Source organism: Thalassophryne amazonica, chromosome 13, assembly GCF_902500255.1.
Source record: "Thalassophryne amazonica chromosome 13, fThaAma1.1, whole genome shotgun sequence".
Taxonomy (NCBI): Eukaryota; Metazoa; Chordata; class Actinopteri; order Batrachoidiformes; family Batrachoididae; genus Thalassophryne; species Thalassophryne amazonica.
Genome location: NC_047115.1, coordinates 30,662,016 through 30,681,635, shown reverse-complemented (window position 1 = coordinate 30,681,635; position 19,620 = coordinate 30,662,016).

Below are 19,620 nucleotides of genomic sequence, written 5' to 3'. Positions count from 1 at the left end.
CCTCCCAAAATAAAACGTGCTGTATTTTCTTTTCAAATTACATCCTGAAGTGAAGCACAGCAGCTGTAAGCTCAGCTCAGATATATGGAAACACATTCATGCCAATGTCTGAAAGGAAATGCTTTTGACAAAAACTACAGATTTTGTATATTCCTATTTATGTCCAGAGATCAAGGATTCACCATGTAGAGTTCATGATGTACAAAGTTTAAGGATCCAGTGACCAAATTCATATTTATTTACTTTAAGACTCAATAAAATGTTCAATTTCAATTCAATTTAATCAGCTTATAAAGTGCCAAATCACAACAAAATCTAAATATACTAAAACAAATACATCACAATTGTACACATATCAAATTGTGGTATGTGTACAATTGTGGGTATTTGTTTTAGTATATTTAGTCATGGACATGAATATTGTTATTTTGATATGAAACAGGATAACAAATGACCTGCCAGTGGTTTTATATTTGATTTCATTAGTGTGTTTCAGTTGAAATTTACATTTTCAAATTTATGCTATGTTCATTTACATTTTCAAATAAAACTGCTTTTAAGCGGCTTTTGAATTCATTTTTGGGTTTCACATATACCATGCGATTAATCATGATTAATCACAGAAAGTCATTGAGTTAATGCGATTAAGATTTTTTATGTTTGCCCACCCCTAATTAATATATACACACACACTCTAAGAAATAAAATGTAGAATTTAATTGATAAAGTTAAGGTAACTTTTTCCATATAACTTTGTCAATTAAGTGCAAAACAACATTGGGATTCAAGTAATAATGTTTAATTTGATTTAATTAATTTCAACTACAATATTGATTTGCACTTAATTGACAATGTTATATGCAAAAAGCTACCTCAACTTTATCAATTAAATTCAATGTTTTATGCCTAAGAGTGTATGTTCCATTTCTTAGAGTGTATATATATCTGTATTAAGCCTTAAAAAGTCGTCAGGGGATGATGACAGTGCAAGCCTTGTAATCATTGGTAAGTCTCAGCCTTTGGCCCACCAGAAGGTTGTTTAAACTTTTTGGAAATTGTGAATGCCCAGCAGACTCTTGTGACATGTTTGTATCCTCAGCCTGAAAATCTCAGCTCTGAGAAAACTTTTTGCTCCAGCAGCTTGTAATGACAATGTTGGCAGTTTGTAAAAACACTAAATTAAAAGTGACGCTCCATTTATTCAGGATTTTCCACATTTCTGGGTGTTTGAGAGGAGGTGTTGCCATGTGGATGCTGACGACGTGTTGCTAAATCAAGATACTTAAAGCAAATAAACCGCAGGCAAACAGTGTCTTATTGCCGTTTCCACTATGTCGACAGTGACACTTTTAAAGTCACGCTCCACGATCCAAATGTAATAACTGCTACATTTTGTTGTTAATGTCTGAAAATATTATTCTGGTGCTGACAAATACATTTGCTTAATTACATTGTTGATGGTTCAACATAAGCTCGGATTGCTGTCAGCTCTCTCTAATTGGTTGAACATTCATGCCATGATATTATTACACCACGAGTATTAACTTCAAACCTGCAAAAGTGACTCAAAGCTGTGTATTATCGCTGGCAAGTGATGGGAGATAGTAGAGGTATAACCTCATCTGTCTAGAAGACAAACGTATCTGAAAAGGCAACAGAATATTGTGCAGAGATCGTTTTTAGTTTGTTGATTTTGGGGGGGGGGGGGGGGGGGGCTTTTATCTCTTTCTTTAAAGTTCTTCTTTCATGACACCACAATGCCATTTTGTGTTAGCATAGACTTTGTGTTTGCAGCACACTGTCATCAAAATGTACACATGGGTTCATACAAGCGAGATTAGGAGCAAAAAAGGTTGAATTATAAGATATGAATATTTCTCTGACAGGAATAAGAGGGCAGATGCTACGTGATCACTGCTGTTTGACTTTGTAAAAGATGGCTCGAAATGTAGCAAGCGTTTTTTGATTAAATTTTGTGGCAATGTAGTCCTTAGGTCAAGGAGGACTTTATTAAATCTTGGTAGTGATTTGAATCTGCCTCAAACTTTTCTTATTCATGGATCTGAACTTCTTCCATTTACTGATGATGGAGGCCACCATGCTCACCTTCAAAACAGCAGAAATGTTTCTGTACCCTTCCCCTGATTTGTGATTCGAGACAATTCTGTCTCGAGATGCAAATCTGTCAGTTCTGTCAACTGGATTGACCCCAGGTGGACTCCAATTAAGCTGTAGAAACATCTCAAGGATGATCAGTGGAAACAGGATGCATCTGAGCTCAATTTTGATCATCATGGCAAAGGCTGTGAATACTTATGTAAGTGTGATTTCTTAGTTGTTTTTACAAATTTGCAAAAATGTCAACACATTTTTTCCCTCATTGTCATTATGGGGTATTGTGTGTAGAATTCTGAGGAAAAAAATATTTCATCTATTTTGGAATAAGGCTATGACATAATATGTGGAAAAGTGAAGTGCTGTTAATACTTTCTGGATGCACTCCATAATCCACGCATTGTTTTTTGCTTTTGGCTTTGATCTTCATCTTTTTTGCCTCATGACATAAAATATCTAAACATTTTTGCCTTTTGACATCATAAATAGCTAAAATCCACACCATCTGGATTTTTTTTCCTTTTATCTCTAAAAGTTCAAAACAACCCACATCCTCTGAAATTTTGCTTTGATTTGTGACATTCTCACCCTGTGATATCATAAATATTTCCACTCACTAGCGACTTTATTAGGTACACCTTGTTCATCCCAAGTTGGACCTCCTTTTGCCTTCAGAACTGCTTTTATTCTTCATGGCATTGATTCATCAAGGTGTTGGTCCATATTGTCATGGTAACATCATGCTATATCCATCCTCATTGTCTGATTTATTCCTTTATTATCCACAAAAATCACACTGGCAGTCAAAGGATACTTCTCATTGTTCACAGGTTCTTCTCACTCTGGGCCCGACAGCCATTCAGGTCTTTTTACATTCACAGGTCAAGATCATATGAGCACACCAATATGTGGTATACTTTAAGGTTTTCAGTTTACACTCACCAGCCATTTTATTAGGCACACCTTGCGAGTACCAGGTTGGACCCTCATTTGCTCTACGAACTGCCTTAATTCTTTGTGGCATAGGTGTTGGAAACATTCAGAGATTTTGGTCCATATTGACATGACAGACTTGGGACTTCCCCCAAGCCCAGCTGCGCGGGACTCTGCTGCGGCTTACACACACTTTGCCTCAATTTTGAGGTAATTGGGTGTGAAGATGAATTGCCCTTTTAGGGATCAATAAAGTTTCTGTGAAGGCTCTCAGTTGTCCAGGTGGACAAGGCAAGATGTTTCAGCGAAACATCAAGCGTCAAGCAACCCAGTCCAGTCGAAGATTCAAGCTTCTCTACTACCGATCAATAAAGTTGTTTGAATCTTGAATCTTGGTAGCATCACACAGTCACCCATTCAACCAGTCTGCTCATTCTCCTCTGACCTGTGACATAAACAAGGCATTTTCGTCCACACAACTGCTGCTCACTGGATGTCTTCTCTTTTTCGGCCGATTCTCTGTAAACCTTAGAGATGGTTGTGCATGAAAATCCCAGTTGATCAACAGTTTCTGATTTGCTCAGACCAGCCCGTCTGGCACCAACAACCATGCCACATTCAAACTCACTTCCTTTTCTTCCCCACTTTGATGCTCAGTTTGAACTTCAGCAAGTCATCTTCATTCTCCACCCCATCACTCAGCAGAGGTAATAATGTTGTTGGCTATTCATCGAGGTGTACACGTTCTAAGTGCCCGTATTACACTACAGCTGGATCAAAGCATTGCAAGAAAGTTACATTTACCAAGTTGCTTTCAATACAGAAAGAAAATGAACCTCAAAACAGGTGAACAAGAGAGACAACAGGTGAACAAGAGACCATCTATTTTGGTGGATAACACTATAACCACACATCATTCTCCAACACAAAAATATCACTGCGTGTCAGCATGATTTATTAGACCCATTTAATTATGTATTTAAAATTTAAATCTAAAAACTACAGCTGCCTTGTGTTGCATCCCAATTCAGAACATTGCATCTCTGTGGCTTGAAAAGTGGTGCCCACAAAAGGAGCTGAAGTCCAGACTTGATCTAAGACTCTTTTCCAAATATGTTCACACTGGACAAAAATTACAACAAATTCATTCAACACTCAATGCAAAAAATGTTAGTTGCAACTTGTTTTAATCAGATTTCTGGCAAATAGTTGGAAAATCAGTTCTAAATTCATATTTAATTGATAATTCAATTTAATAATGTTAGTATTGTGCACTTAAATTCAGTAGTTGAAAGACAAATGCTCACAATGTACTAGATACTGTATACGAGGTCTATTAGATAAGAAACCGACACTTTTATTTATTTTTTTTAACTATATGGATTTGAATGACGTGCGATTACACCAATCATGCTTGAACCCTCGTGCGCATGAGCGTGTTTTTTCATGCGTGTCGGTGACGTCATTTCCCTGTGGGCAGGCCTTGAGTGAGATGTGGTCCCGCCCTCTCGGCTGAATTCCTTTGTTTCACACGCTGCTCGAGACGGCGCGCGTTGCTTTATCAAAATTTTTTCTGGACCTGTGAGGGATATCCGAGTGGACACTATTCGAGAAATTAAGTTGGTTTTTGGTGAAAAGTTTAACGGCTGATGAGAGATTATGGGGTGTTTCTGTTGGTGTAAGGACTTTCCACGGAGCAGGACGTCGTGCAGCACTTCCAGGCGCCGTCGTCGGCCTGTTTTGACCTGAAAACATCCTAATTTAAAGCTTAATTCACCCAGGACGTCGTGAGAGAACAGAGAAGATTCAGAAGAGGCCGGCATGAGGACTTTGTGCGGACATTCCACTGTTTAAGGACATTTTGTAATGAAAGACGTGCGCGCAAATTCGCTGAGTTGTTTCCGTGACGACTCGGCGAATCTGTGTGTGCCGCGACAGGAAAAACACCTCCGTGTTGAAAACCATTTGTAAAATTCAGGCGGCTTTTGATGGCTTTCAACAAGTGAGTAACTGAGAAATTGTTTAACAGCTTGGGCATGTTCCAACTTATCCGTTAAGGTTTCCAACTGAGGTGTTTTTCCTGTCGCGACCCCCTGCGGTCGGGTCCGGCCCGACATGCGACTCTGCCCGCACGTTCTTTCATTACAAAATGTCCGTTAACAATGGAATGTCCGAATAAACTCCTCATGCCGACTTATTCTGAAAGTTCTCTGTTCTCTGACAACTTACTGGATCAACAGAGCCTGAAATGTGGAAGTTTTCAACTTGAAACGGCGAGACGCTGCCGCCTCGAAGCGCAGATCGCCGTCAGGCACCGTGGGCCATCCTTACGGCGACACTACCAGACCAAAATCTCTCATCAGCCATTAAAATTTTTACCGAAAACCAGCTGAATTTATCGAATGGTGTTCACTCAGTTGTGCCTTACAGTTTTGAAAAAATTTTGATCAAACAAAGCAACAGTCTCTGAGCCATTCATAAACAATGAAAAAACGACGAGAGGGTGGGCGACTCCTCACTCAAAGACTGCCCACAGGCGAATGACGTAACCGGCAGGCGTGAAAAAACTCTTGCATGCCCACGAGGGTTCAAGCATGTCTGATGTAATCACACGTGATTCAAATCCATATGGTTTTTGAAAAAAATAATAAGGTCGGATAATTTTCTAATAGACCTCGTACAGTATGGCCACTTTATTAGGAACACCTATATACTTGCTTGTCAAATATTTTTTTTCAGCCAGTTAAATGGACAGTGTACTGAAATGGACAAAAGCTTCATATAATGTAGTTCAGAATAAGCGCATATAATTGCGGCAACTGTTGGTGCCGGATGGGATAGATAACTGTCTTAGAAAAAGATGATGTTGTGGGATTTATAAAGAGTGTCTTGTGTGCAGTTAAACATGTGTTACAGCAGCACTGGGCACCAGAACATCTCTAATGGCATATCAAATCTTTAAAGAGCCACAAAGGCAGAAGTCCCCAGCAATTTACACTCCAGTCAGCTCAACAAAGGAAACAACCAGACCAAAACTGGGCTGCAGACAAGTGTTTGTTTGGTTTTACAAATCACCCTTAAAATATTTCCAGTCTTTATTAGTTATCACTGAGAAAGGTAAATTCAATTCAGTCTATATTACAACAGCCAAGTGGCCTCTGTGTGGATGTACATGTGCGTGTATATGGCTTTGATCATGGAGAAACTGGGGAGAGCTGACATTTGCTGTTTGGTATGCCTATATATTTTGGGTCAAGGATGAATGCTGTAAAAACGGAAAGTTGATAGAACTATTATTTTTGGAGAAATTAATGATATTTGCTAACAACAATTAACAATGGACGTTGTGCTGCAATGCACAAAAGCAATTCGGGCTTTTGGGGTTTTAAATGTTAGTTTTGCAGTGTTGTTAGTGTTATTGATTTATTGTGTTTGTGTAGTTCAATTGATTTAGTCAGTTTAGTTAAGCATCATGTTGCTGTTACCATGAGTGAAAAGTGTATTGAGTTTGATGTCTTCCACCACCATCTTTGTTTGTGGGTGTGTAAAAATAAAGGCACCTGCTTGCGGCCGAATGCAGAAAAGACAGAAAGCTCTGCCTGCATGCATGCATGCATATATCTTTGATTACAGACAAACTGGGAAGAGCTGACATTTGCTGTTTGGTATGCTTATGTATTTTTGGTCAAGGATGAATGCTGCTAAAAAAGAATTTTTTTTTTTTTTTTTTTGATATTTTGGAGAAACTATGGATATTAGCTAACAACACTAAACAACAGATGCTGATAATTACATTCTGGACTCACACCATTCCAGAAGGGGGCAGTAAATCATCTATATATTAAAAGTGTGTACATGTGTAATTTTATTTAGTACCCTATTTCCTTGATTAAATGGTTGACCTTAAATACGGGCCTGCCTTATTTAATTACTGGGTCAAAACTTTGCCGTAAAAAAAAAAAAAAATGCCGGCCTTAAATAAGCACCAGTCCTGTATAAAGGTTGGGTCCCTTATGTTAGCTGCCAGACATCTCTGCCTGGCTGATTGTCTGTGGGAGCAGTCATGGGTCCAAATGGCAGCCTCCTGCTCCAGCGTATGTGCTGATGTACAATACACCGGTAATTGAGGGAGTGACTCCTTCTCCTAGTGATCTTAGAAAAAGGAATTACAATTCATACACCACTGAGACAATGCTGCAAGCTGTTGTGTTTGCTGAAAAAGAAAAAACAAAAAAACAGCAAGGTAGGTACAGTTAATTATTTTTGACTAAGTATGCTGCATAGCGTTACCTTAAAATCCTAAAATGAAATGACATGCCTCAGTGCAAAGGAATGGTGGTAGGTGGTGCACTGGTATGGTTTTGATTTAGCACTGCATTGATTTATTATCATCCCATTATAAGAAATTGAGAACATCTAGCTAGACGGTACATCACAGATGTAAAGCGGCTGTCTTTGGTTTACCAAACCCAGGGATATGTGTGAAGCTAAATTATAAATATAAGCAATTTATAAATACATTAAGACAGTCAATCAACATAAAAAATGGAATTAACAGGAAATAAAAGGTTTGAGTTCTTCTTCTAAAAATTGTTGAGGTCTAAGGTTCTAAAAACATTCTGGACTCACACGCCATTCCAATTCATTATACAAATTTTGCATAATTTATTACCACCCTTGAAAAATGTCAGCTACCTATTTTATAAACACTACCCAATCTAAAGCCTGTGGATCCCCATGGGAAACGCACAAGTTCAAATTATTTATACAATGCCAAACACAAGTCACCCCGAGGTGCTTCACATGCATAAGATCTAACCTCCCAAACCCCGCTGAGCAAGCACATAATTGACAGTGATCAGGAAACTCCCTCCGGTGTTTTTTTGAGGAACAAACCAAACCTCAAGCAGACCAGACTCAGAGGGGTGATTCACTGCTTTGGCCATTCTAATTGTAACAGAGGCAGGAAACAGAAAGACAAACATAACCTAAGTTGGGTATCAAACTGGTAGCAATGTAGACCAGGGGTCACAACCTCACCCCTGTAGATCACCTGTCCTTCATGTTTTCAAACTCTTTCTGTGCCCAGCCAAGGTACTGGGAAATCCCAGAGTTGACTAATCAGTGATTGGAACAGGTGATTTCAGAAAGCAGAGCTGGTAACCCCTACTGCAAACCATAGGCTGCACATATATGTTTGACCTCTTAAGTCCTCGGACACCAGCACCCTCAACTAATCTTACCACAGCAAGCAAATTAAAGAAACTGGCATGAATTTCTGAATCTGTCCGTGCTTGTGTTAATGATTCAGGATAGTATTGCTACTGTGATGTTCTTTGAAATGGTACCTTGCTTTTTATGCACAAATATGCAACAGCTTACCGAAATGGACAAATCGTTGAGAACAACACTGAGCATCTTTTGGACAGGGAGCTGTGATGGTTTGAGAGGTGCATAAAAGCAAATGTTTTCCTCAGGGGGAAGCACTGTCTGGTTATACTTTAAGAAGTTCTTGAAGCTTTACAAACTTGGCCATTAGTCATTTCTAAATAGCTGAGGTGGTACAAGCAAAGTCTGGGACCATGCCATGCCTCCAGGTGTTCAGGTCTTGCCGGATCCAACAAACCATGGAACTGACCCAGATCCTGGATGGTAACCACCCAGACAAACAACTGCACAATCCCCATCGTAAATGATGCTCCCTCACAATGCAAGTGATACTTCTCATCTGTGATATAGACGTGGTGTGGATGTCTTGAAATTCATGGTCAAACAGAGTGCTTATCTCTGGATTCTGTACCATGAAGTAATAATGAGAGTCTACAACAGCCCCAATGGGACGCCAGTCTGACGCAGAATCCTTTGCGAGCTGAGGCTGGACCCATTTAAAGATGAGTGAACTGGGACAATGCAGATGAAGTGTGTTGTTTTTGCACACAGGCAGGTAGCACCAAAAATGTAACCCAGGTGCACAATGGTACTGGCAGTCAAACTCCTTTGCGTCTGATGCAGATGGAAAAGCGCTATATATAAATGCCGTCCATTGATCCCGTTGAGTGACCTGCAGTTCAAGTTGAGCTTTAATGAACTTCACCTCCAACTAATTAGCAGAGAAAACAAAGATTTACAAATGAAATTACAGATTAATTTTAGCACACATTATATTATCTTCCCATGAGTGATGCTATGGAATGCTAACATGCATTTTCTGGGGCTGTATTTCCAATGTGACTTGACTGAAATACTATGGCAAAAAACAAACAACCAAAAACAAATAATGGAAAGCACAGTTTGATCCTTTCAAAATAGTCCAACCTCATTCCCTGTCTTTTCTTCACTTCTGCAGTGCGCCACCACAAGGCTTTTTTTTTTTTTAATCCTCTGGTCTGTGTGCTCTGTGGTCACCACTCTTTGACAGTATCTGCATTGGGAAAAGGATGATCGTAGATTACATCCTTCAGCTTGGAAAATACAAAAAATAAAACAGAACAAAACCCACAGCAGGCCATATCTGACAAATATGGGGGGTTCTCCAGTGTTGGAACATTCCTCTCAGTCACAAACTGTCAGATATCCAGGGGTCTGTGAGCATATTGATTCACTATTTGACCTCCTCGTAGAAACATGAAGTGCATAATGTCCTTCATGTCAAAGAAGCACCATTGACCTTGTTGTTGACATTCCCAATGACAACTACTGCTGGGTGTCATGCAGTGTTATTCTGACAGAATGTTATGGGTTAGTTTTAGTCACAGTCTTCGATAAACTGTCATTTCATTTTAGTCAGAATCTGGTTATCTGAATTCAGGAGATTTAGTTGTCACCCTCTTGAGCAGGTCTGATGTGTCCTCTGGGCCTTTGATATCATCTTAACAGTGACTCTTCATTGTAGAACATTGCATTGTAGAACTGTAAAGGTAAAGAATAACATTAACTTGTGTGAAAATCAGTCAAGGTTATACCACCGTGCAGCAGTGCAGGAGCATAAACCTTCCCATGGGCACCAATTATTCCAGTTTGCAAACGTGCCCTTTCATCCTTCTCCATCATACATCCATCAAGAGAAATAAAAGCAAGACCACTTTTGGGGGCAAGTTGGTCTAAGCAATTTACTACTATCGCCTTGGTCCCACCAAATAATAAAACCATAAATAATGAGGTGGATTTGTCAAAATTATTCAAATAATGATTCACGTATATAGGGTGTCTCAAAAAAAAATTTTACTCAAATGTATTCTGAAATATAAATACCAGGAAGTGGTTTTACTGGGAAATAATGGTGTTTTTCTCATTTCAGAAACCCTAAAGTTTATTCTGCAAGACATTAAAGTCCAGGGAAAATGTTGCAGTTGACCCTAATTCAGAGAACAAAAATCGTTGAGTTCTGTGCAACGCCTAAGGGTTGACCTGCATCTCTTTCCACACAAAATTCAGTCTCAGAGCAAACTAACTCCCCAGCAACTGGCAAGGAGCCTTGAATTTGGTGGTTTTCCAGAAAACTGGAGAGGCATGATTTGTTTCTTAGGAAACTTCAGATGAGGAGCTTACATTGATCATGTGGTGTAAGAGATAAAGGGTTAAACCATCAAAAAGGAAAGACTGAACTAAAAACTGTGCATTGGGGAGAAAAATTACATGCTTCGGCCACATGACCATGCAGAAAATTTCTGATAATATTGATTGGTTTTTCTGTGCTGTCAGAATGCTTTTGGGTACATTTCGTTGAGGCACCCTATAAATCTATCACATATCTGCTATGAAGAAGCCTCTATGTGAGTCTAAGTACCTCACGTGTCAGGTATCAGCCTCTAATGAGCCACGACCGACCTGTCATTTGAGCCCCGACCATGTTGCAGCATATAATCCACATCAAGCCACATATGATCCACGTAGCGCCATGTAACGCAATGTTGGTGCATGTTTAGGCATGGGTTTGGTCCAAAACTCCAGCCCTCCCACACTTGTCCCTTTAAAGTGTGGGTTTTCAATTCATCGCATCCATTCAAGATGTCACATGTTTTAAACACAGTCCAAATGCATCTGTGCATTAGGCGGGAGTTCACCTGTGTTCCAGAGTCAGCAGCAGCAGTTCTGCAGTTCTGCAGTTCTGCGTGTTTACCCAGTGCAAGGTTGAAAACATGATGAAGGAAAAAGAACTACTGTGGAGAGGTTTCTCTGTGACCAAAAAACAACAACAAAAAAAACAACAAAAAAAGAACACCACAATGAGGTGGCCACTTTAATTACATACACCTGCACCTGTGTGGATTACCCCCCCCCCCCCCCCCCCCAAAAAAAAGAACAACAGCAAAAATCCTGGAAAGTCCCCTCTGCACTTCTTCTCTCTGGCTTTATTTCTTCCGAGGCTTACAGTAATTTTGACAGCGGTGATCCAACTTTTAACTTTGATTTTGCAGACAATAACGGACGAACACACTCTTTTGCGCACTCGCATTCTGTGTAAATGCGCGTCTTGAGTGTGAGTCATTGCGTCAGTGCGCACACAGCAGAGCTCATCTGATACATTATAACAAGATGTTAAATCTATCATAAACATACTTTTACAGATGCTTATAAAGAAGGAATGAACATGCAACTGTTTTACCAAGCTATTACAATAAAAACATTACAAATAATGACCTTTGAGGCTGTTCCAAATTAAAAGACCAAACAAAAATCCACTTGCTTTCCATGAAACACCTGCATATCCTCAACCTGGGTGACTGAGAATCTTCATCAATTTTTTGTGTTTAAGTGCATCTCCTTTATAGCTGCTCCCTACTTGTTTTCTTTATGGCTACATTCAGCAAGAAAATGCACCATATAATGTCACTTCTCCATGGTTCCATCAACATGACAATATGTTTTCCCAAGCCTCCACAGCTGCTATTCACCTTGTACCTTTGGGATATAGTAGTATGGGAAATTCTCAGCCTGAATAGACAGCTGACAATTTTGCAGCAAGTGTGCAGTGCAACAAAAATCTTCAAGGAATATTTGCAACACCTGATTGAATCCACGTGGGGAATTATTCAATCAGTTCTGGGGTAAAAGGTGATACAACCTAGTGTTGGAAAGGTGTACCTAATAAAATGGTGATGGATGTTTAGCCAGTAACTTCCATTTATAAGTCTTGACTTGTGACTAACAGGAAGAGCAAAATGTATAAATAATTGTGTACACATCAGAGCATCTCAGATCAGAGTTCAGCAGTCCAAACTCCGTGGTGGTAAGATAAGATAAGGAGCAGCAGGACTCAGCTGGAACCATGCAGGCTATCTTTGTGAAAAACATGAAGTACAATGTACAAAATGTCATGTACAAAAACAGGCAGGTATGTCGCTTTCTGCACATATAGTACTTTGGGTTTACGTGACGTGTTTGTTATGCATTCACAGATTGTCCGCAAATCAGCTGCAAAGCAGATGTAATAAAAACGTTTCATTCGTGGCCAATTTGTATGCAGTCGCTACAACATATTTTAGTTTGTGATGCGGACATGATGGGCACAATATATATCTGTTTTACACACTGTCCCGGTCCGCTGTCAAGCCGCAAATCCCCGTCAGTTGCGGATATCAGCGGTTAACAGCAGATATACAGCGCATAGAGTAAGTATGTATTGTGTATGAATTGAGTATATAAGGCGGATGTTATCCACATTCAGATTTTTGAACAGCTCAAAAATCCTGGCTGCGGACATGCGTGCCTCTGCGGATGATCACGGGCGTGTTCGGATGACGGCCGACTCATACAGGCATGTTACACGGATATTGCGGATGTTTGGCAAATATGGGCCAATTTTGTGCGCAATCCATACGCAAATCCTCCTAAACGCCAGTGGGACAGGGCCCTTAGACTAGTTCGATGGTTCATCTTTCAGCAGGACAATGACCCTAAGCACACAGACAAGACATCAAAGGAGTGGCTCCAGGACAATTTCTTGTAAATGTCCTTGAGTGGTCCAGCCAGAGCCCAGATCTGAATCTGACTGAACATCTCTGGACAGATCAGAAAATGGCTGTGCACCAATGCTCCCCATCCAACCTGATGGAGCTTGAGAGATGCTGCAAAGAGGAATGGGTAAAAGTGGCAAAAGATACGTGGGCCAAGCATGTGGCATCATATTTAAGAAGACTTGAGGCTGTAATTGCTGCCAACAGTGCATCAACAAAATGTTGAGCAAAGAGTGTGAATACTTACAGTGTGTACATGTTATTTCTTAGTTTTTTTATGTTTAAAGAATTTGCTAAAATTTCAAATGTTATTATGGGATGTTGTGAGTAGAATATTGAGGTAAAAAAGGAATTTCATCCATTATTGAATAAAGCTGTAACTTAACAAAATTGTAGAAAAAGTGAAGCGACATGAATACTTTCCGGATGCACTGTACAGTAGTGTTCAGAATAATAGTAGTGCTATGTGACTAAAAAGATTAATCCAGGTTTTGAGTATATTTCTTATTGTTACATGGGAAACAAGGTACCAGTAGATTCAGTAGATTCTCACAAATCCAACAAGACCAAGCATTCATGATATGCACACTCTTAAGGCTATGAAACTGGGCTATTAGTAAAACAAAAAAGTAGAAAAGGGGTGTTCACAATAATAGTAATGTGGCATTCAGTCAGTGAGTTCATTAATTTTGTTGAACAAATAGGTGTGAATCAGGTGTCCCCTATGTAAGGATGAAGCCAGCACCTGTTGAACATGCTTTTCTCTTTGAAAGCCTGAGGAAAATGGGATGTTCAAGACATTGTTCAGAAGAACAGCATAGTTTGATTAAAAAGTTGATTGGAGAGGGGAAAACTTATACGCAGGGGCAAATAATTATAGGCTGTTCATCTACAATGATCTCCAATGTTTTAAAATGGACAAAAAACCAGAGACGCGTGGAAGAAAACAGAAAACAACCATCAAAATGGATAGAAGAATAACCAGAATGGCAAAGGCTCACCCATTGATCAGCTCCAGGATGATCAAAGACAGTCTGGAGTTACCTGTAAGTGCTGTGACAGTTAGAAGACGCCTGTCTGAAGCTAATTTATTTGCAAGAATCCCCCGCAAAGTCCCTCTGTTAAATAAAAGACATGTGCAGAAGAGGTTACAATTTGCCAAAGAACACATCAAGTGGCCTAAAGATAAATGAAGGAATATTTTGTGGACTGATGAGAGTAAAATTGTTCTTTTTGGGTCCAAGGGCCACAGACAGTTTGTGAGACGACCCCCAAACTCTGAATTCAAGCCACCGTTCACAGTGAAGACAGTGAAGCATAGTGGTGCAAGCATCATGATATGGGCATGTTTCTCCTACTATGGTGTTGGGCCTATATATCGCATACCAGGTATCATGGATCAGTTTGGATATGTCAAAATACTTGAAGAGGTCATGTTGCCTTATGCTGAAGAGGACATGCCCTTGAAATGGGTGTTTCAATGAGACAATGACTCCAAGCACACTAGTAAACGGGCAAAATCTTGGTTCCAAACCACTACTTTTTTTTTTTACTAATAGCCCAATTTCATAGCCTTAAGAGTGTGCATATCATGAATGCTTGGTCTTGTTGGATTTGTGAGAATCTACTGAATCTACTGGTACCTTGTTTCCCATGTAACAATAAGAAATATACTCACAACCTGGATTAATCTTTTTAGTCACATAGCACTACTATTATTTGGAACACTACTGTATGTGCAGGCAGAGGGTACAAGTATTGTGAATCCACTTATGTCAGGTGCTTCCGATTGTTATGCTCTTTGTACATCACTAGATAGTGTTATAATTTTTAACAGTTATTTGGTTGTCTGAGATGTAAATGCTTTCTATTAGAGAATCAACATGCCAGCATTCCAATCATGCCTCATTTTTCTATGTATACGCCAACAGGGCATGTGATAGGTGTGAGTGTGCGGATTTGAGCGCTGAGAATAAAAATGACAATTGTGTCTGCTGGAAACTAGCAGTGTCAGATGCTCTGTGCTTTGCACTGCTTTCCACCTGGTGTTCCATCAAGCCCTAAGAATTACAACACATTACAAATTTAAAAGAATGCACCTTCATGCAATAATTTTATTTATTTAGTTCTGTATTTTGCTATAATGTGCTGACATTAAAACCCAAACGTACATTATTGTATATATTAATTTAATTCAAATGTCAGCTCAATTTTCTTTTATTTATATAACCCACACTTTCAAATTATTAAAGCTGAGAAGCACATAATTATACATTTGCTTCTTGATTTCTATCTGTAATATTGATGAGGATTGCACGTCTTGTTCCACCTCTCTGAGCTATTGTATCAATTCTCTCATTCCATTTATTCTCATTTTGTGGCCTAAACTGACCCTGGCTTCAACATTAAATATCTGTTGTCTTCTCATCCGTTCCATATTGAATGAATTTGCACTGTTGCAGAGGATGCCAGCAGCACTGAGGAAGTTTTGTGTATCCTTCGTACACTTATTTTTTCCCTCAAGACTTATTTATTTAGGTTTTCCTGAGGAAACTGTAAATGTGAGAGCTTGGTATTCCAAATGAAAAGCATGAATAAAATAATAATAATAAAAAAAAAACTAACCGTGACTGTTAAGTGGGTCTCACTGCGTGAAATTTAGCAGCATCAGTCTACTCCACTGCATGATTGTGAAAGGAAGTGCAACCATTTCAGATGGGATAATGATGCAGATGCAACACGAGGCGGTGTTTATCAGGTGGATGCTGACACTTTCTACTGTTACTGCTTATTGCCATGACAGAAGAAAAACAATTGTAAATTTATTTCAGAATTTTCCGTATTATTGCTTTTTTTTTAAAACAATAATTTAAGCTATCTACATTTTGGAATATGAGTTGTCATGTATCAATTGTGATGATGCTATGAACTTGATGTGTTACCATGGTGACGATAGCTAAAAGTGACTGGTTTTGTAGAAGTTTCTGTTTGGTGGTTCAATCCCTGGTTACAGCTGTCTGGGTGTCAGATGTTATAGAGTTCTAGGCTTCTGAGGCTGTGTTGTTTCTTTCACAGGGACTCGTGCTTTCTTCCCTTCACTTGTGATAAGGAATATGTATGATCCTCCAGTTACTGTATCACGATGGTCTACATGAGGGGCCCACTCCCATCTAAATATGAAGGGCTCTTTCTAAGCTGATCAAAGCATACTGTATTAATTCATCATTGCAACTATTTAGGCACTAATGAATAGATGGCTATAAATGCTATATTGTATTTCTAATAATAAGCATCCCTAAATCCTGCACACTGTAACTTTAAGAAAATCATCCTCTGTTCTGCTTCACCATTAAGCTGTACAGCAGGTGATGCAGCAAACAAAAGTTGGGCAACACCAGGTTCCTTCAGTCACAACTATAGATGCCCGTATCTCCTTCAGATTTGTTTGGGTGTCTTGGTGGCTTCCCTCACTCATCTACTTCTTTCACAGTTACTCACTTTTATAAGCTTGGACTATTCCAGAGAGTTTTCTAAACTGTAATTTTGGGTTTTCTTCAAATAAACAAACAAACAAACAAAAAACTTCAAATAATTTTATAATGATTAAAGTAAAATTCCACTTTATAATATTAATATAAGTAATGTAGTACTAATATGTTTAAATAATAATTCTGTCTAAAATTATGTAAAAATGTAAAGATAATATGTCATTGTATTTATTTAGTTTATTTAAAGCACCTAAATGTGGCCAAAAAGTACACTGAAAGTTGACTTAATTCAAAGTAATTTATTGAGCTTGTTAAAATATAAAATGTTATTTTAAAAAGTCTGTTCAGTTTTTGCAACACACTGCTCAAAAAATTTAAAGGAACACTTTAAAAACACGTCAGACCTCAGTGAGAAAAAAAAAATGCTAGATATCTTTCCTGATATGGAATGGGTAATGTGTTAGGAACAAAAGGATGCCACATCACTTGATGAAAATGAAAATTGTCAACCTACAGAGCGCTGAATTCAAAGAGATTCAAAGACACCCTGAAAATCAAAGTGAAAAAATGATGCCGTAGGCTTGCCAAAATATAACCTCAGTTCCAATGAAGTAGGGAAGTTCTGTAAAATGTAAATAAAAAGAGAATACAATGATTTGAAAATCCTCTTCAACCTATATTCAATTGAATAAACCACAAAGACAAGATATTTAATGTTCAAAGTGATAAACTTCATTGTTTTTGTGCAAATATTTGCTCATTTTGAAATGGATGCCTGAAACACGTTTCGAAAAAGCTGGGACAGTGGTATGTTTACCACTGTGTTACATCACCTTTCCTTCTATCAACACTTAATAAGCGTTTGGGAACTGAGGACAATAATTTTTGAAGCTTTGTAGGTGGAATTCTTTCCCATTCTTGCTTGATGTACGACTTCAGTTATTCAACAGTCCGGGGTCTCCGTTGTCATATTTTGTGCTTCATAATGCGCAACACATTTTCAATGGGCGACAGGTCTGGACTGCAGGCAGGCCAGTCTAGTACCTGCGCTCTTTTACTACGAAGCCACGTTGTTGTAACACGTGCAGAATGTGGCTTGGCATTGTCTTGCTGAAATAAGCAGGGACGTCCCTGAAAAAGACATTGCTTGGATGGCAGCATGTGTTGCTCCAAAACCTGGATGTACCTTTCAGCACTGATGGTGCCATCACAGATGTGTAAGTTGCACATGCCATGGGCACTAACACACCCCCAAACCACCACAGATGCTGGCTTTTCAACTTTGCGCTGGTAACAATCTGGATGGTCCTTTTCCTCTTTTGTCCAGAGGACATGACGTCCATGATTTCCAAAAACAATTTGAAATGTGGACTCATCAGACCACAGCACACTTTTCCACTTTGCGTCTGTCCATTTCAAATGAGCTCGGGTCCAGAGAAGGCAGCGGCATTTCTGGATGTTGTTGATGTATGGCATTCGCTTTGCATGGTAGAGTTTTAACTTGCACTTGTTGCAACGAACTATGTTAACTGATAATGGTTTTCTGAAGTGTTCCTGAGCCCACGCGGTAAGATCCTTTACATAATGATGTTGGTTTTTAATGTAGTGCTGCCTGAGGGATTAAAGATCACTGGCATTCAGTGTTGGTTTTTGGCCTTGCCTCTTATGTGTAGAAAGTTCTTCAGATTCTCTGAATCTTCTAATTATATTATGGACTGTAGATGATGGAATCCCTAAATTCCTTGCAATTGAACATTGAGAAACATTGTTCTTAAACTGTTGGACTATTTTTTTTCACGCAGTTGTTCACAAAGTGTTGATCCTTGCCCCATCTTTGCTTGTGAACGGCTGAGCCTTTTGGCGATGCTCCTTTTATACTAATCATGACACTCACAATTACTGTCCTCAGTTCCCAAATGCTTATTGAGTGTTGTTAAAAGGAAAGGTGATGTAACACAGTGGTAAACATACCACTGTCCCAGCTTTTTTGAAATGTGTTGCAGGCATCCATTTCAAAATAAGAAAATATTTGCACAAAAACAATAAAGTTTATCAGTTTGAACATTAAATATCTTGTCTTTGTATTTAATTGAATATAGGTTGAAGAGGATTTGCAAATCATTGCATATCATTGCAACAACTCAAAATGGCACTCAGTAGTTTGTATGGCCCCCACGTTCTTGTGTGCGTGCCTGACAGTGTCAGGGAATGCTCCTAATGAGATGACAGATGGTGTCCTGGGGAATCTCCTCCCAGATCTGGACCAGGACATCACTTAGCTCCTGGACAGTCTGAAATCCTTCATCCTCCAGGAACTGCTTGCATACTCTCTCCACATGAGGCCAGGCATTGCTGTGCTGCAGGAGGAACCATCACCCACTGCACCAGCATAGGGTCAGACAATGGGTCCAAGGATTTCATTCCGATACCTAATAGCAGACAGGGTGTTGTTGTCTAGCCTGTAGAGGTCTGAGCATCCTTCCAGGGATATGTCTCCCCATACCATCACTGTCCCACCACCAAACCAGTCATGCTGAATGATGTTGCAGGCAGCAGAAGGTTCTCCATGGTGTCTCCAGACCCTTTCACATCTGTCACATGTGCTCAGGTTGAATCTGCTCTCATGTGAAAAGCACAGCTCTTTTAAAGTAACTGCCTGTTTCCTGAAATCTCCTCCCTGCTCTTTAGACTGTGCTGGAAAACAGAGCAAACATTCTGGCAATGGTACATCTTGTTATGCCATCCTGGAGGAGTTGGACTACCTGTACAACTGCAGTAGGGTCCAGGTAGTGCACCCTGACACTGACCCAAGCCAAATCCAAAACTAGTGACAAATCAGTCAGTAAAGATGAGGAGGGAAAATGTCAGTAGCCTCTGAGTGTAAAACCATTCCTGTTTTGGGGGTCATCTCATTGTTGCTCCTCTAGTGCACCTGTTGTTAATTTCATTCACATCAAAGTAGCTGGAACTGATTAACAACCTCCTTTGCTACTTAACTAAAATGGGGAGGTAATGGTCTTGTGGTTAAGCAGTGGGCTTTAGACCAGATGATTCTCAGATATTCACACTCACCGGACAAAAGCAAAAGTCCAAATGCTTTTGCATGGTTTCCATGTAATAAACACCGT